A 16,725-nucleotide genomic window follows, 5' to 3' on the forward strand; every position below is an offset into this window, starting at 1 on the left:
CTCTGTGCCAAAACAGCATTTGGCATGGTTCACAGGGAGCGATTGTGTGATAATGAACCCTAAGGTGTCCCTTAATTGAAGACTGAGCATTGCGGTTTGTGCCAAGAGTCATAAATGGTGCAGGCTTGCAGGAGGATGCATTTTCTTAAATGTATCGGTAAGTACAGATTAGCGCTTGTCCCCAGTGAAATGCCCATACTATAAATTATGGAAATCTCTCTCTCTCTCTCTGTCTCTCTGTCTCTCTCTCTCTCTCTCTCCCTCTCTGATGCAGCCTTTTATTGAGGCACCGGGGAGGAGAGGCGGGGTGTAGTCCAGCAGGAGGCAGGGGGAAAGTTTGCAAGCATATGAAATTTGGCCTCTCATTAACATGGCGCCCACGGAAGATGGTTTTCATCAGCAGTCTGGTGTCCTGGAAGGCTAAAGTGCTTGAAATGTACCAAGTTCAGCGATTGTGTTCCATTAAGAAAGCTGCATGGTCATCACAGAAGGGACAGTCTGTGTGTTGGGGGAGGCAGGGGAGGAGGGCGGGTGCCCAGTCTGTCTGCAGAACTCTCGCCCCACCTCCCATACTCCATCACACTTGCATGCTTGGGCTCTGCCAGCCGCCCAAGCTCAGGATCCAAAGACCCAGCTGGGCTGTTCCCAACCCACCCAAGAGTTTGGGCTGAGGGCGGGGAGTCCGCCAGCCAGGTGCCTCCATCACTAACCCTGGTCTCAGGTAGGAGGTGCAGGCTTCCCAGTGTCCCTCTCAAGTGGTGACCACCCACGATGTCCTCCTGCAGCCCCCGCAGTCAGGTTGGCTGGGGTACAGATGGCGTGTTGCAGGGCTTGGTCCAAGAGGGAGTTTGGATGCCACGGGGCCTCAGCCTCTAGCTGGCTACGGCAGCACTGTTTCCCGAACCCACTTCTGGCCCCTGGGGCCCAGCTGGGGTTTTTAAGATGGTCTAATGCAAATGGCCCTGATAGACTCTTTGAGATTCACGGCCAGAAAGTGGATTGACGCTCAATCCCGCGGGGCGTGCTGGTCCTGGGTCCACATCTTGGGTGGGTGGAAGGCCAAGTGAAGACAGCCCTGAAACAATGGGAATCTCCACTGGCCTTTGTCTTGAGGGCCTTTTAGTAGCATCTACCAAGAAAGTTCTGGCCCTTTCCAGGCATCTCCTTTGCTGGGGGTCTCCACACCTAGGGTGGTAGGCAGGTCTGTTCTTCCCGTTTCACAGACAAGGGCTCAGAGTCCAAAGCTAAGTCAATTGCCCTTATCCACACAAGTACGTGGGGTTCTGGGCCAAGTTCTGTGCTGCCCTTCACCCAGGGCTTCAACAGAGAGCATCACGATTGCCCACAGGGAGCTCATGGTCAAGCAGGGGGACACGGCCAACACCACCAAGTGAGACAGTTGATAGGATGAGGAAACAGCCCTAAAAGTAAGTGCTGTGTGCCAAGCACGGGTCAGTCCCTGTCACTACATTGCAGTCAATCATCATCTCTGATTCCGTATTTGCAAATTCACCTACTAAAATTTATTTATAACCTTAAAATCGGCACTCACCACACTTTTGTGGTCATTCCCAGAAAAAAAAAAAAATTGAGTTGCCCACTGCCCGTGTTCCCAGCTGAGATGAACCAGGCAAACAGTCTGCCTTCCTGTTCCAGCTCCTGTTCCAAGCAAAGGTCCCCCCGGCAGTCTCTTTAGTGCCATGTATTTTGCAGTTTTGTGCTTTCCCTTGGTTATTTTGCGTTTAAAATGACCCCTAAGCGTAGTGCTGTCTAATGATGTCCTTTACAGAGAAGATACAGGTGTTAGGTAAGCTTTGCCCAAGCACGAGTTATAGGGCTGCTGGCTGTGAGTTCAACGTTAATGAATCGACAATATATATTAAATAAGATGGCTTTAAACAGAAACACACATAAAGCAAAGTTATGTGCTGGTTGAAAACGCGGTGAACCTGTATTTCCCTGAGGAGCAAGGGTTCAGTATTCGCTGGTCCAGTTTCTCTGCAACTTTATAGAGCATCACGCTGCAAGTAACAAGAACGGCCAATACCTTACTTTCCCGTAAGAGCCTCATGGCCCTGGGGGCCCACCTGGGAGATGAGGAAACAGGTTTGAACAGGTTCTTGCCAGAGTCCTGGCTATGGTGGCGACAGAGCAGGGCTCAGAACTCAGTCAGACTGCAAAACTGGCCCACTTGGCCACTCTGAGGACAGAAACGGACACGTATGCGAGGGACACCTAAGTTGGTTCTAGAGGGACCTAACGGGTTCAGCCCACCGTGGGCACAGACTGGAAGATTCAAAGGTACAAACTCAAGCTCCGCTACTCAACAGTTTCCTTATCTGCAGCGGGAATAATAACTACCTCCCCGATCCCGGGGCTGAGGTGGGATTCAATGACACGTATGTGAAGCCCTTGACATCTGGCTTATCATAAGCTCTCCGACAGTGGCATCTCGTAGTAGTAACTGAGTCCAGGGCTTCTGACTGCTTTGGTGGCTTCTTCTGTTCCCCTCTGAGCACCAGGACAGACTGTGTGATCTGAAACAAATGTCAGCCTCAGCACGAACCCTCTAAGCTTCTCCTGGGCTCTCTTGGTCTCCCCAGGACACATGATCCCAGGTCCAGCTCGCTGGTCCCCTGAAGTCCGGGCAGCTAGGCCATTAGGAAGGAGCTGCCCCCAAGGGGCAGATGAGGAGCCAGGACCACCCCCCGGACCCCAACACACAGATGTGTGGGTGACGGCTTGGGCCAGTTGTTGGGTGATTCGAGGCTGCTCCGTATTGGCCCACAAGACGCTGTTTAAGGAAACCCTCTAAGGGAATTCCCTGGCGGTCCAGTGGTTACGACTCGGCGGTGCCACTGCCAGGCCTGGGTTCAATCCCTGGTCAGGGAACTAAGATCCCGCAAGCTGCACGGCGCGGCCAAAAAAATTAAAAATAATAATAAGGAAAACCTTTTCAAGCACATCAAAAAGGAATATGTGATCTTTTGGTCTCTCCCTCTTGCATCAGATTCTCTAATCCTGACTTTGCTGGGAAGCAGGTACCTTGGCCCCTGAGCAGGGGCCTGAGCCCCGCACCTATCCCAGCTGTCACTCACTGCCAGCCACTCTGCTGCATTCAGACCAAGCCCCCAAAGTCCACGTACCTTCCATTCACTGGGGTGCGGTCAGATGCTTGCAGCTGCAGCTCTGTGTTTAAGAGAAGGATGACGATTAAGATTGGGTGCAGACAGGACAGGGATCATAGTTTTGTCCTGGGGCTTGATGTCATGCCACGAGGTCACCTGTCTGAGCGTGTTTACTGAAAGGTTCTTCCTCAGACCTGCCTTTTCCTCAGTCAAGGGGAGACAGCGACCAGCTGGGGCATCCAGAGTCCTGGCTTTTGTTCCCTGCTTGGATGTCTGACTTGCTTTGTGACTTGAGCAGATCATGTCTCTTCATCTCAGTTTGTCTTCGGGAACCAGACCACACCAGTGGTTTCCAAATTGTGTTAGTGTTCCCCAGTTGTTTGATTCAAATTCCAATAAAATGCATTAAATGTCTTTAAACATTTTCCATTATAATTTTTTTAAACACCATGCATTCAAGTATGTTATATGCTGAATTTCCATTTGTTCAATCTGCTTGTCTATCTTTGTGTCAATGCAATGCTATCTTTACACTTTATTTATTTATTTATTTTTGGCTGTGTTGGGTCTTCGTTTCTGTACGAGGGCTTTCTCTAGTTGCGGCAAGTGGGGGCCACTCTTCATCGCGGTGCGCGGGCCTCTCACTGTCGCGGCCTCTCTTGTTGCGGAGCACAGGCTCCAGACGCGCAGACTCAGTAGTTGTGGCTCACGGGCCTAGTCGCTCCGGGGCATGTGGGATCTTCCCAGACCAGGGCTTGAACCCGTGTCTCCTGCATTGGCAGGCAGATTCTCAACCACTGCGCCACCAGGGAAGCCCAATGCAATGCTATCTTAATTACTGTACATTTATAGTGAGTCCCTTCAGCTATTCTCAGCCCTTTGCGTTTCCATAAAAATTTGAGAATCAGTTTATCAATCCCCTACTCCCCACAAAAATGACTTTAAAGCTGCTGGGATTTTGACTGGGATTGCACTGAATCTATGGGAAGAATTTACAACCTAACAATATTGAGTCTTCCTATCCATGTATGTGGTATATCCTTATCTCTTGTTTAGTTCTTTGATTTCTCTCTATAAGTTTAGTAGTTTTCAGTATAGAGGTCTTGCACATCTTTCTTTCCATTGACTCCTGGGTTTTTTGATATTTTGCTGTTATCAAAAATGGTATTTTTTAATTTCTTTGTTGCTGGTGATAGAAATATAATTTATTTTTACACATTGACCTTGATTCCAATGACCATACTTAAATTCCTTGTTAATTCTAATAACTTGCAGATTCATTTGGCTTTTCTATGTTCAGAATCATGTCATTTATAAATAATGATGGTGTCATTTTTTTGCATTCCAATCTTTATGCCATTTGTTTCTTTTTATTGCTTCCTTGCAAGGCCAAGACTGCCAGTACATTGTCGACTGAAAACAGTGAGAGTGGACATCCTGGTCTTGTTTGCATTCTAAGGGAACACTTTCAATAGCTCACCATTAATTATATGTTGTACATTTGTCGTATATACCTTTTATCGGGTAAGGAAATTCCCTTCTGTTTCTAGTTTGCCAAAAGTTTTATCATGAATGGGCGTGGAATTTTTCAAGTGCTTTTTCTGCATCTATAGACAGCATCACATGAATAATCTCCTTTTTAATTTTAATATAGTGAATCACATTGATGGATTTTCAAATGTTAAACCAGCCTTGCATTCCTAGAATAAACTTCACTTGGTTGTAATGTATTACCTATCCTTCTTGTGTATCATTGGATTGATTTGCCAATATTTTTGTTTAGGATTTTTGCATGTATATTCATGAGAACAATCGGTCTATAATCTACACCATAATTTAACCCACTGAAGACCTGAAACATGCCCACTCATGCTCCCAGTTTAACCCATTTCCATTTGGGTTATGCCACCACCGTTCACACTCCTGATGAGGAATGTTCTCACTCTGGGCTGGTCTTTGAATTCAGGCCTGCAGGTATCTTCTCCAGCAAAATCGTACCAAAAAGTTCATCACTCAGTTTATTACTGAGTTCCATGCTCAGTTAGAAGCGAGGCAGATCATATCACCATGGCCAGTGGTCATTGTGCAGTTAACACCCACAACTAATATCGCTAAAGCACCAGCCATACTCAAAGCACTGTGCTTGGCCCTGGGGGATAAAGCAAAGCCACTTCTCCCCTTACGGAGCTTGCTATCCAGGAAAGGGGTTCATTTACGCCTGGCAGTGGCTACTTAGCAACTCAACTTTGAAACAAAAAGTTCTTCCTACACCTTCTCTTTGAATCTTCTGAATTTGTTGTATTAAAGACTATTTAAAATAACAAGGTAAGCAGTTTTAATACTGTTGTCCTTAACAACTGCTTATTTGTCTGAATCGAGTTCACACCCACACGGTGCGACCGATTCAGAAATAACATGGATGCTGTGGCTCAGGGGAAACTCATCCCCAAACTCCTTGTTTTGATTCTATCACCAGCCTCACTGCTGTCGTGGATCGAACGGCAAGTAAGTATGTAAATGTGAACTTATCCATCTCTTGCTATTTAAATGCCACTTGTATCTGTTTTCTTTGGTTTTCTGCAGTTTGAATATGTTATGCCGAAGTGTGGCGTCTTTTGTGTGTTTGTTTTGTTGTAGTTGTTTGTTTTCTTTCTTTTTTGTTTTTTTAAAATTTATTTCATTTTTTAATAAATGTTTTGTTCCTTTTTGTTTGCTTTGTTTGGGGGTTTTGTTTTTTGTTTGTTTGTTTTAATTTTTATTTATTGATTTTTGGCTGCATTGGGTCTTCGTTGCTGCACACGGGCTTTCTCTAGTTGCGGCGAGCAGGGGCTACTCTTCGTTGTGGTGTGTGGGCTTCTCATTGCAGTGGCTTCTCTTGTTGCAGAGCATGGGCTCTAGGTGCGCGGGCTTCAGTAATTGTGGCACGCGGGCTCAGCAGTTGTGCCTCGCGGGCTCTAGAGCACAGGCTCAGTAGTTGTGGCGCACGGGCTTAGCTGCTCCGCGGCATGTGGGATCTTCCTGGGCCAGGGCTCGAACCCATGTCTCCTGCATTGGCAGGCGGATCTTAACCACTGCGCCACCAGGGAAGTCCCCGACCTTGTTATTTATCTATTTTATATACAGTAGTGTGTAGCTGTTTATCCCAAGGTCCTAAATTAGGCGGGATAAATAAGGTGCCTCTCACTAATTTTTGAAAATTCTCAGCCATCATTACTTCGAATATTCTGCTCCATCTCTCTTTCTTCTACTCCTCCTGGTATCCCAACTTCACAAACGTTATACCTTTTGAGATTGTCCCACAGTTCTTGGTTACCTATCCTGTTGTTTCTTTCATTCTTTTTTCTCTTTGCAGTTCAGTTTGAGAAGTTTCTATTGACGTCTTTTCAAGCTCAGTGATTCTTTCCTCGGCCATGTCCAGTCCACTGATGAGCCCATCAAAAGGATCCCTCATTTCTGTAACAGTGTCTTCAATCTCTAGCATTTCCATTCGATTCTTTCTTAGAGTTTCGACCTCTCTGCCTATGTTACCCGTCTGTTCTTGCATGGTGCCCACTTTTTCTATTACAGCCCTTAACATATTAATTATAGTTATTTTAAATTCCCTTTTGATAATTCCAGGCTTGGTGTCCTATCTGAGTCTGGTTCTGATCATTGCTTTGTCTCTTCAGATCGTATTTTTCCTTGCCTTTTGGAATGCCTTGTAATTTTTTGTTGGAAGCTGCACACGTTATATGAGATGATAGGAAGTGAGGTTAATAGGCTTTTAGATGTATGTTAATATCCCTAGGAGTCTGTAGCTGTAGGTGTCCGAAGCTTCAAATTCTCGAGTGTCATTTTTTTGTCTCCTCCCTTGACTTTGGGCTTCCCTGCGTGCTCCTCCTCAGATAGAGTCTAAGACCTGCAGCTCTTTCAGCTGTAACGCACCATTAGTATACTGGGGCCCTGCTGGTGCCATGGTGGGGGGCAGGAGATGGGGAGTATCCTATCATCTTCCAATTAAATGTCAGTCTTTTAAGTGCGCCTGTGTCTCAGGGCTGCTTCTCCAGTGGTAGAGCTTTTCCCTCGGCCTCCCCCTCCCTTCTCTGGCTGCCGTAATTCCAAGCAAATTCCTGTTCCCTGTTTGTTTGTTTGTTTCTCCCTTAGGTGAGACAGGAAGTGTGGAGGGGGCTGGAGGGAGAGGAATTCCCTTCCCCCACGTGGGATGAGGCTCTGGGTGAACTTCACCAGGATTTCTCTCCTGTCCCCCTACCAAGGACACTAGGAGGTCTCAGATCTTCTCCTGGAGAACCTGGTGGGGTTCCTGGTGGCAAAACCCATGAAAGTGCGAGCCTTCTCCCCCAGGATTGGGCACCCCAGGAGCTTCTCACCCTGATGCCAGTCTATACTCGGCCTTCCAGCAATTCATCAAAATTGCCATTCAGTGTTCCTACAAGTTTGTGACTCCAGGGATCCTGCTCCAGGTGAACAGATCACAGCTGTGATCCTCCAGAGTCCCCCTTCCCTCCAGCTGGCAGCGTGACAGTTTGCCTTGCAACCTCAGTTCTCTGACGGGTCCAAGAAAAACTGCTGATTTTCCATTTGTAAAGGCGAGGGTGATGACTTCCATGTTTTCTACATGGCGGAGTTGTACCTGGAAGTCCTATAGCTGTTTTCTAATTAGATTCCTTCCTAAGATCTCATCCGAAGAAAGCGTTTCACCGCTCACCCAGCATCTGAGCACCCCCGTCCAGGGATGTGAAAGTGCAGCTTCTCACTTCATGGTGGGGACATAGAGATGGCACAGAACCAGGCACAGTTGGCTGGTGTCTCCAAGCACCCCCTTCACGAGAGCTGTAGGGAAGAAGAGGACATTCCAAGCAGCTGGAGATCAAGGAGGCGAGGCTTTTCTCCTTGAAATCCCATGGAGAAGAATTCTACAACTCCAGCTAGTACCTCTCAGCCTGGGCACGAGGATGTGCCTGGCTTGCTCAGGAAACATCAGCATCTTGAGGGTGGGGACCAGCTGGGTCCTTTTCAGCCTCTCAACGCTCGGACGGGGCTGGCACAGTGCAAGTTCTTCGTAGATGCTGGTTGAACTAAACAACCTTTAACTAAAGTCTCTGGGACTGGAAGCTACCAGGGCTGGACTGACGCTGCAGGACATGACACTACCTTGCTTGATGCTCCAAGCTCCAGGTCCAGCCCGGCACACTGTGAGTGTGCATTAAATATTTGCATAATTAAAATAAATACATGATGCTCTGAGAGTCTGGGGTGTCCAGAAGCCTCCAGAATAAATACAATTTGTAACTTACTGGACACCTAGAGCAGCACATTTCCCTTTCATTGTAACTATACCTTATTTAACTGGTCTTCAGGTGAGTTTGTCCTCCCTGATTGCCCAAAGTCTGCCATTGGACAAAGAGGAGGGAAGAGGTGGGAGGATGTAAATGAGTCTAACATTAAAAAATCTCAGCCTTCCCTGGTGGCGCAGTGGTTAAGAATCTGCCTGCCAATGCAGGGGACATGGGTTCGAGCCCTGGTCTGGGAAGATCCCACATGCCACGGAGCAACTAAGCCCGTGAGCCACAACTACTGAGTCTGCGCGTCTGGAGCCTGTGCTCCGCAATGGGAGAGGCCACGACAGTAAGAGGCCCGCGCACCGCGATGAAGAGTGGCCCCCACTCGCCGCAACTGGAGAAAGCCCTCGCACAGAAACGAAGACCCAACACAGCCTAAAATAAATAAATAAATAAATTTATAAAAAAAAAAAAAGAATCCACCTGCCAATGCAGGGGACATCGGTTCGATCCCTGGTCCGGGAAGATCCCACATGCTGCCGAGCAACTAAGCCAGCGAGCCACAACTACTGAGCCCTCGTGCCACAACTACTGAAGCCTGCACGCCTTGAGCCCGTGCTCCGCAGCAAGAGAAGCCACCACAATGAGAAGCCCGCGCACCGCAACAAAGAGTAGTCCCTGCTCGCAGCAACCAGGGAAAGCCCGTCCACAGCAACGAAGACCCAACGCAGCCAAAAATAAAGTTAATTAATTAAAAAAAAAAAATCTCCATCTAGCCCAGTTTAACATTCATTTCCTGACACCTCTAGAGTCTTGCATGGGGGCACGTGGAGGGCTTTCTTGTCTGGCTTGCATGGGGCACACGGATATGAATGATACAACCCCAAGGGCTTTCTTCTCTGGCTGTAGAGAGCAGGGAAGGCATAGAAGGGAAGGGCCCAGGCTTGGAGAGCATCCATTACTCCTGCGTAGCCTCCATTTCCTCTGCTGCAAAATGGGGTGAATGTTGGGACCTATCTTGCAGAGTTGCTATATGAGCTGTTCATAGTCCCGTGTGCGTGTGCCTGATCCAGGGCAGCAGAGGAGCAAAAGGAGCTCTCAGGCAGCGGGAGCCAGCTCCACTTCATCCTCAGTGCTGTCGAAGGTTTTGGAACTAGGACAGCAGCGGTGATCAGGTGCTACGGGAGAGGCATCTCTCTGTGGACAGGATACAGACTGGAGGCAGGGAGGCCCAGGGAGTCTGACACACTGGCTGGGACGAATGGGAGGAAAAGAAAAGCCTTGGGCGGGCCTGGTCCCCAGCAGTGGGTCCCTCTGGCTCAGCCTCTCAGGCCTGAGGACACCCGTCCCAATGGCTCATGTCTACTCAGGTGGGAGCATCTGTGGCTGGGCCTCAGCCTCTCTTCCCACATCCCAACCGGGCCCCAGCGTTCAGAGGATCTGGGCTCCCCTAGCTTGTTGGCTGTGCCAGCTTGATAGGGGCTGGAGGTCCCCAGATGTCACTTCTCTGGGACACAGAAACTCCTTCATGCCGCCCAGAAAGTAAGCAAGTCCAGAGGCCTCATCGTCCTTCAAGCTTGTTCACACCATCATGCCTGGAAGCATGCCTGTTCATCTCTGTACACTTCATGCCTAGTTCCTCCGCAGCAAATGAAAGGTGCTTCCCTGACCACGGGAACAGCCTCTTGGCATTGGCAGACAGTGCACGGGTCCACCTAAGTCACAACTGTGACTTAGCAGCCCCAGCCAGGAGGCTGTACGGGACAGTGGTGGAGGCCCAGCCCTGGAGTCAGGTTGCCTGAGTTTGAGTCTCAGCTCTGCTCTTTGCTCACTGTGTGTGGCCATGGGCATGTCAGTGACAATGCCCTCTTCACCTTCACCTGTGATGGCAGGGCTGCAGCAGCCACCTTGTGACCATGAGAACAGAGGGAACCTCGGGCCTCTCATCCTTGACATGCTAAGCAAACTTATGCCTACTTACCTCTGCAATCTGTTTTGTAAGAAAATAACCCCCTTCCTACAGCAGCCATTGAGGTCAGGTCCACTGTTGATGGGGCCAGAAGTGTTCCTAAGACACCTAAAACTTCTCTGTGCCTGTTTGCCCTTCTGGTAGATGGAGATAATTATAGCAGCTACCTCAGTGTGACAGATTGAGAAAACTCCATGTGAAGTACTTAAAAGTACTGATACCTAGTGAGTGCCCAGCAAATGTTAATTATATTATTGTTGTGGTGGTGGTTGTTGTTTTCATTCCAATTACTTTTTGTAAGACATGGACTGGAATACAGACTCCTTGGCATACTGATCAACTTCCTTAGCATATGGTTTCCAGTGTCTCTTTGTAGGTGATATTTGGTACCCGCTTTCGTACTTTTATATTTCCCAAAGTTTCAAGCATGGACATGTGTTACTTTTTTTTTTAATTTATTTATTTATTTATTTATTTTTGGCTGCCCTGTGTCTTCTTTGCTGCGCATGGGCTTTCTTTAGTTGCGATGAGCAGGGGCTACTCTTCGTCGCGGTGTGTGGGCTTCTCATCGCGGTGGCTTCTCTTATTGCAGAGCACGGGCTCTAGGCGCGCGGGCTTCAGTAGCTGTGGCTCACGGGCTCTAGAGCGCAGGCTCAGTAGTTGTGGCGCACGGGCTTAGTTGCTCCGAGGCGTGTGGGAACTTCCCGGACCAGGGCTCGAACCCGTGTCCCCTGCATTGGCAGGCCGATTCCTAACCACTGCACCACCAGGGAAGCCCACTACTTTTAAATGTAATAAAGTTGCTAATGTTTTCGATATATCAAGTACATTCTCTATCCTATGAGCTTTCCACGCATGATGTCTTTTATGTCTCATGACAGCTCTCCCAATGGAGTTTCTATTCTTATCCCCACTTTGCAGATAAAGAAACTGAGGCTCAGAGAGGGAAAGTGAGTGCCTTGGCTCCTGGACAGTACCTGCTGGAGTCAGGATTGGACTCGCATCCTCAGGTCTCTGGCGCTTGGGGCATCTCCTGATGCGGCCAGAGGACCCATACATGTGAGGCCAGGTGGTCTTTGGAGAGGGGACAAGAATGGAGATGACAGCCAAAGGCATCTCTTCAGTGTCAGCTCACTCACCGGGCACATCAGGCGGCATGAGACAGGCAGGGTGATTGTTCCCACTTTACAGATGAGGCCGAAGTCACTTGGACAGAGGCGTCAGGGCCAGGGAGGTGCCAGAGCCACCAGGTTAGCCTGAGAGAGGCTGCCACCACCTCTGGCCCCACCAGAGTGTGACCCACCCCTGGAAGCTGGTCAGAGAAAGCAAGGACTGGGTCTGCCCTGGTCACCTGCTCCCCCCAGGGCCTTGCCCAGAGCCTGGCACACATAGGCACTCAATAAATATTTCTGGAACAAAGGAATGACCAGGGCCTCCAGGATTCCCCATGAGGCCGGAGATGGTGTGGGTGGCAGTGGTGGTGGCAGGGAGCTGCACCTTTAGGGCCCAACTCCCTGTGCCAAGCCTCTCTGCTCTGGGGACATCCCCGGTGGACGGTGAGCGGATGTGCGGATGCGAGGGCCCGGAGGTGGAGGAGGAAGGCCAGCAGGCTGAGGGTGGGGTGGGAAGGGCCTCTGGAGAAAGGAGGGGGCATGAGTGAGTCAGGCATGGTTCCTTCTGGCTGCCCCTAGACTCACAGGAGGGGCAGAGAGCTGGTGAGGGTGAGGGGCCAGGCAAGAGGGCCTGGAGGAAGACGGGCAGGGAAGGGGCCCGCCCGTCTCCCACCTACCCGACCTGATCCCCCCTCTTCATCTTTCCTGCCTGCTTTCGTCGACCCCTCCCCCACTCCCACCCCCTACCCCAATCTCTGTGTCTGAGGCACCCCCGTTCCTCCCCATTCCTGCCTCTCTGCCGTCTCTCTAACTCTCAAAGAAGTCTCCCCAAGCCTCGGGCTCCTTTGGAATCCCTGCCTCCGCTCCCTTCATTTCTCTGTGTCCTTGTGTCTCCACGTCTCAGACTGCTTTTTATCTGGATCCTTCCATCTCGGCGTCTCTTTGCCTCAGTCTCCCTCCATCTCGGCCCCACTAGGCCTCCGGAAGCCTGTGCTTCCTCTCCCGCCGTGCCGCGTCCCCTGGAGGTCCAGCCTCCCCAAGTGCCTCACCCCTCCGTCCCGCCGCCTTGATCGGCCAGGACTCTAGCGGTGGCAAAGGCGGGCCTGGGGGTCCGGGCTTGGGAGACGCTGGAGAAGGTTCCCGGGGGCGCAGGAGAGGGGGCACCGGGGCCTCAGCGCCCAGAGGGGCTCGCGTGCCAGTCACCTGCCGGCAGGGGCGCCGGCTCCGCGCCGACGCGCTCGACGTGGGCGCCCGGAGGCGCGCCTTTGTCTCTCCGCGGCCGAGGAGGTTAATTAGATTGAGGAAGGGGCGCTGTCCCCCTTCACGGCGCTGCGGCCGCCACTCCACCCGGCGGCCCCGCGCTGGCCGGCCCGAGTCACGTCGACTGAAACCGTCTCTGCGGCCCGCGCCTCCCATCCCACCTCGGCAGCGGTCGCTCCTTTGTACGCGCGAGCCGGGGCGCCCCCGGAGCCCCGAATCGTCCCGCGGGAACGCGGGAGGGGGCACACGGGCCCCACGCGGGAAAGGAGTTTCCCTAGGCCACGCGGGCGTGGGGACCAGATTTTGAGACTCAGCAAGACAGAGAAATGGGAGGAGGAAGCCCAGAGGGTGTGAGAAAGCCGGAGCGGGAGCCGGAGCGCAGGCGAAAAAGGAGAGGGCGCAGAGGAAGGAGGGAGAGGAGGAGAGAAGTGGATGGGGGACGCGCGACGGCGGCGGCGAGCAGGCGGAGGAGACGGGAACTCGCGTGCGGGAGGAGGGGCGGGGGCGCCGGGCAGGGGAGGGGGCGAGTAGCCGCCGGAGGCAGCCGGACACACGGACCGCGAGACGCGCGGACGGCGCAGGGGCCCCACTCCCGCCTTGGGGCTGAAGCGCCGGAGGCCGGGGGACCGGGGCAGGGGGTCGGGGCGTCACTCGTCCACATTCTTCGCCTTTTCTTCCTCTGGCTCATTCTGGCCGATCGATACCTGCGCGGGACCTGCCCCCGCCGCTAATAACTTTTTAATGAGTTCGAGGGGCTTAGAGCGAGCGCGATCTGCCCTCCAGGGTGGATTTTCCCCTGGCAGATGTTTCGGGAGGAGGAGGCGCGCGGGGCCCCCGGGAGGTGGGAACAAATCTTTCCCTCCGAGGGGCGAGGCAGAAGACTTTCTTCTAAAGTTCAAAAGAAAGACGGGCTTTCACTCGGCCCCCAAAAATGTATTTCCCGGCGGACAATGGGCTCCTTTCTGCGCCTCCTAGGGCCGGCGGGGCGGGAGGGGCGGGGACCCGTGAGCCTTGGCCCCGCCTGACCGACGAGCGCCCCCTCCACCCGGGCCGGGACGCCGAGCGAGGGCGCGGAAGCCAGGAGCCCGGCCTCCCCTCCGAACGCCCCTGGAAGAGCGCTGTCCGGACCTGGGCGCACAGGCGAGAACCAAAGTGCCCTGCGGGCCGAGAAGCGTGGCCTGGGGAGCCCTAGGCTGCCCCCCACCCCGTGCCCTGGGCCTTGCGGGTGCGGCCGCCGGACCCGATGGGGCTAGTGTGGGTGCCTGGAGGGGAGGTAGGACAGGTCTCCGGGCTTGGGCAGCGGCCCCGGTTCTCTCCGCGATCCGCCCTGCGCAGGGCAACAAGTAGAGGTCAGCCGGCTTCCAGCGGCCGCGGGGCACTGAGTCCCTCTTCACCTGCCCAGGCCCGGCCACCCGTCCCGATGTCCCCGTGCCCTTGCCACCTCCCCACCCACCCAGTGCCCCTCAGCCCGTGGGTCTGTCGGCCCGCCGCCGCCTCCCTCTCTCCACTCCCGTGGGCGCGAAGAGACGGGGGTGCCAGGGCTATGAGGCTGACCTCCGAAGAGCCGCGGCCGATTGATTCGTTCCGCCCGGAGCCCGGGCCGCGTGAATGGGGGCCTGGGCGGCGGCGGCGGCGACGGGGATAAAGATGTTCTTCCCGCCAGGGGGAGGGGGCGCGGGGCGGGAAGCGGGGCCATTCACTCCTGGCCTGGCCCCTCGGGAAGCCGCGCCGAAGAAAGGGGGCCGGGGCCTATTCAAGCCCTACGAGCCGCCCACAATGGACCGATATACTGGGGGCCTCTCTATTAACGTCCATGAATATTGAAGAGAGCTCGGAGCGGCGGCCCGCGGCCGCGAGGGGGGCGGTGCCTGCGAGTTCTGGCTGCCGGGGCTAAGGGAGGGGGCTTGGCGCGGGCACACTCCGCGCCCGGGCCCCGCGGAAAACTACACGGTTCATCCGCGGAGAAACCCCAGAACGTGCAGTGTTTTCCCTCGCGATCTCAGCGAGGGGAGATGCCAGCGCGGGGGGCCTTGCTCCCCAATTCCAATGGGCCCTGAGACTGGGGCGCTCCCTACAGGTCCCCTTTTCCCTGGGGCGCGGTCGGGTGGGTCTGCGGCTAGAACAGAAGCACACAACTTGAGGACGCAGAGGAGACGCTCGGGGCCGGCTCCGCTTCCGCCCGGCCCCCAGCACCTCTCCCGGGGTTTGCGGGTCCAGGGCAAAGAAGAGGGCTCCCTGGCCGCACTCCGGACCCTCGATCCTCTCATCTTCTGACCCCGAGCTAGCGTCCAGGACCCACATGCTGCACCCCCAGGACGGAGGGACCGCACAGAGCTGAGGACTTTTTCTCAGTGGGGTGTGGGCTGGGAATCCTCGGGGCTTTCAGAGGAAAGTGACCTGACCCAGAGAGACCAGGCGGGAAGAAACCTCAGTTCACAAAGTCCAACCCAAACCATTGCACACATCAGGACACTGAGGCTCAGAGAGGGGAAGGGCCGACCCAAGGACGCACAGCAGTCCTCATCCCTCCTTGGTCTCCCGGAGGCGCTGAGGTTGGTTGCGGCTCCTGGTGACTCTCTTCCTGTCCACCAAGTCTTTGTGGAAGCCGAGGCCCAGGCGCGGGTGAGGCTCCCATGCCCGGACTCCATCCGCCCTCCTCAGACACGAACTCTGGGCCCAAGCCAGAGCCAGTGTGACTCTCCGGCGATGTCTGGAAGAAAGTTGAGGTTCCGGGACCCTAACCCGCGGGCTGCCCTCGCTCCTCCACAGCTCTGCCCTCTGCTGGCGCCGGGCACGACGGTCGCCCCTGCTGCCCAGTGTGGCTTCTCCCGGGCATCAGACTCGAGGTGACCCGGGCTCTGGGTCTGAAGGCCAGTGGTTGCTGCCTTCCTTACTCTAGGCCCCGATGCGGACCCCGGGATGCCAGGAGACCACTGGCTGGAACGGGGTATGCAGAGGCCGGGTGTCTGCGGCCGCCAGGTGTGAGGCTGGCTTAGCAAAGGCAGGACCCTGTGATGGAGGGAGCACTTTGCCAAGGCGCCTGAGGACGGTACTCCTTGTAGGAAGGCCAGGCCCCCTGCCCCTCCACCCAAGTCCCCTCTCTGAGGACAAGGCCTGGGGCGTCCGATTCCTCCAGCTAACCGTGAGCCCAACGCACTGCCCTGAACGTCCAGAAAACCCAGCTCCATTATCGGAATCTGACGTTGCGGGGAGGTGGGGGGTGGGGAAGGGCTGAGGAGTTCAGCAGATGGAGATGTCCCTGTGCCCCCCATCCCTTGTCTGGGGCTGAAGTGGGGATGAGGCGAACCCTGGGAGGCGGCAAAGCCCGCAGGAAGCGGTGACCTTTCCCGCTTCGGGTCCGCGCTCAGCAGCTCCCTGTCTCCGGCGAAAGACCGCGCTGGCGCTCTGGGTACCTCGGAACCTCCGCGAAGAAAGTCTACCGGTGGGACGAGGTTGAGGTGGGGTGGGGTGCGGAAGCGAGCAGGGAAGAAGCGAGAGAGGAAGAGGGAGGCCAGAAGAGAAAGGATGAGAGCTAGGAGGCAAGAAGGAAGGAGTGCAGGACGCAGCGGGCCTCCCTAGGTCGCAGCTGAGCAAAGGAGCCTGGAGGGTCGAGCCTTAAGCCGAGGGCGCACAGCGGCCTGGCCCGGGGCTGCCTGCAGATTCGGAGGGCGTTTGCTCCAGGGCACAGCCGCTGCTCCCATTCACGACGGTCCGGAGACCCCTTTCGGTCCCCCTGCCTCCGTAAGGAAAGCCTTTTCCAAGCGACCCGCGGCTATCTCGGATTTCGGTCTGCCCTTCCCGACCCCGACCTAGCCCCCCTAGGACCGGGGAACGGTCGCCTACGAAGCCGTCTCAGGCCGGGCTGAGCCCCGACGGCAGCCCCGCCCCGCAACCCTGTCCGCCCAGGGAGGAGTTTGACAGCCGGCCGCGGGCAGCGAGCGGGGCGGCTGCAGCGGCCCGTGTGAAGCGAAGAGCAG

The sequence above is a fragment of the Balaenoptera ricei genome, chromosome 6 (assembly GCF_028023285.1).
Source record: "Balaenoptera ricei isolate mBalRic1 chromosome 6, mBalRic1.hap2, whole genome shotgun sequence".
NCBI classification, from domain to species: domain Eukaryota; kingdom Metazoa; phylum Chordata; class Mammalia; order Artiodactyla; family Balaenopteridae; genus Balaenoptera; species Balaenoptera ricei.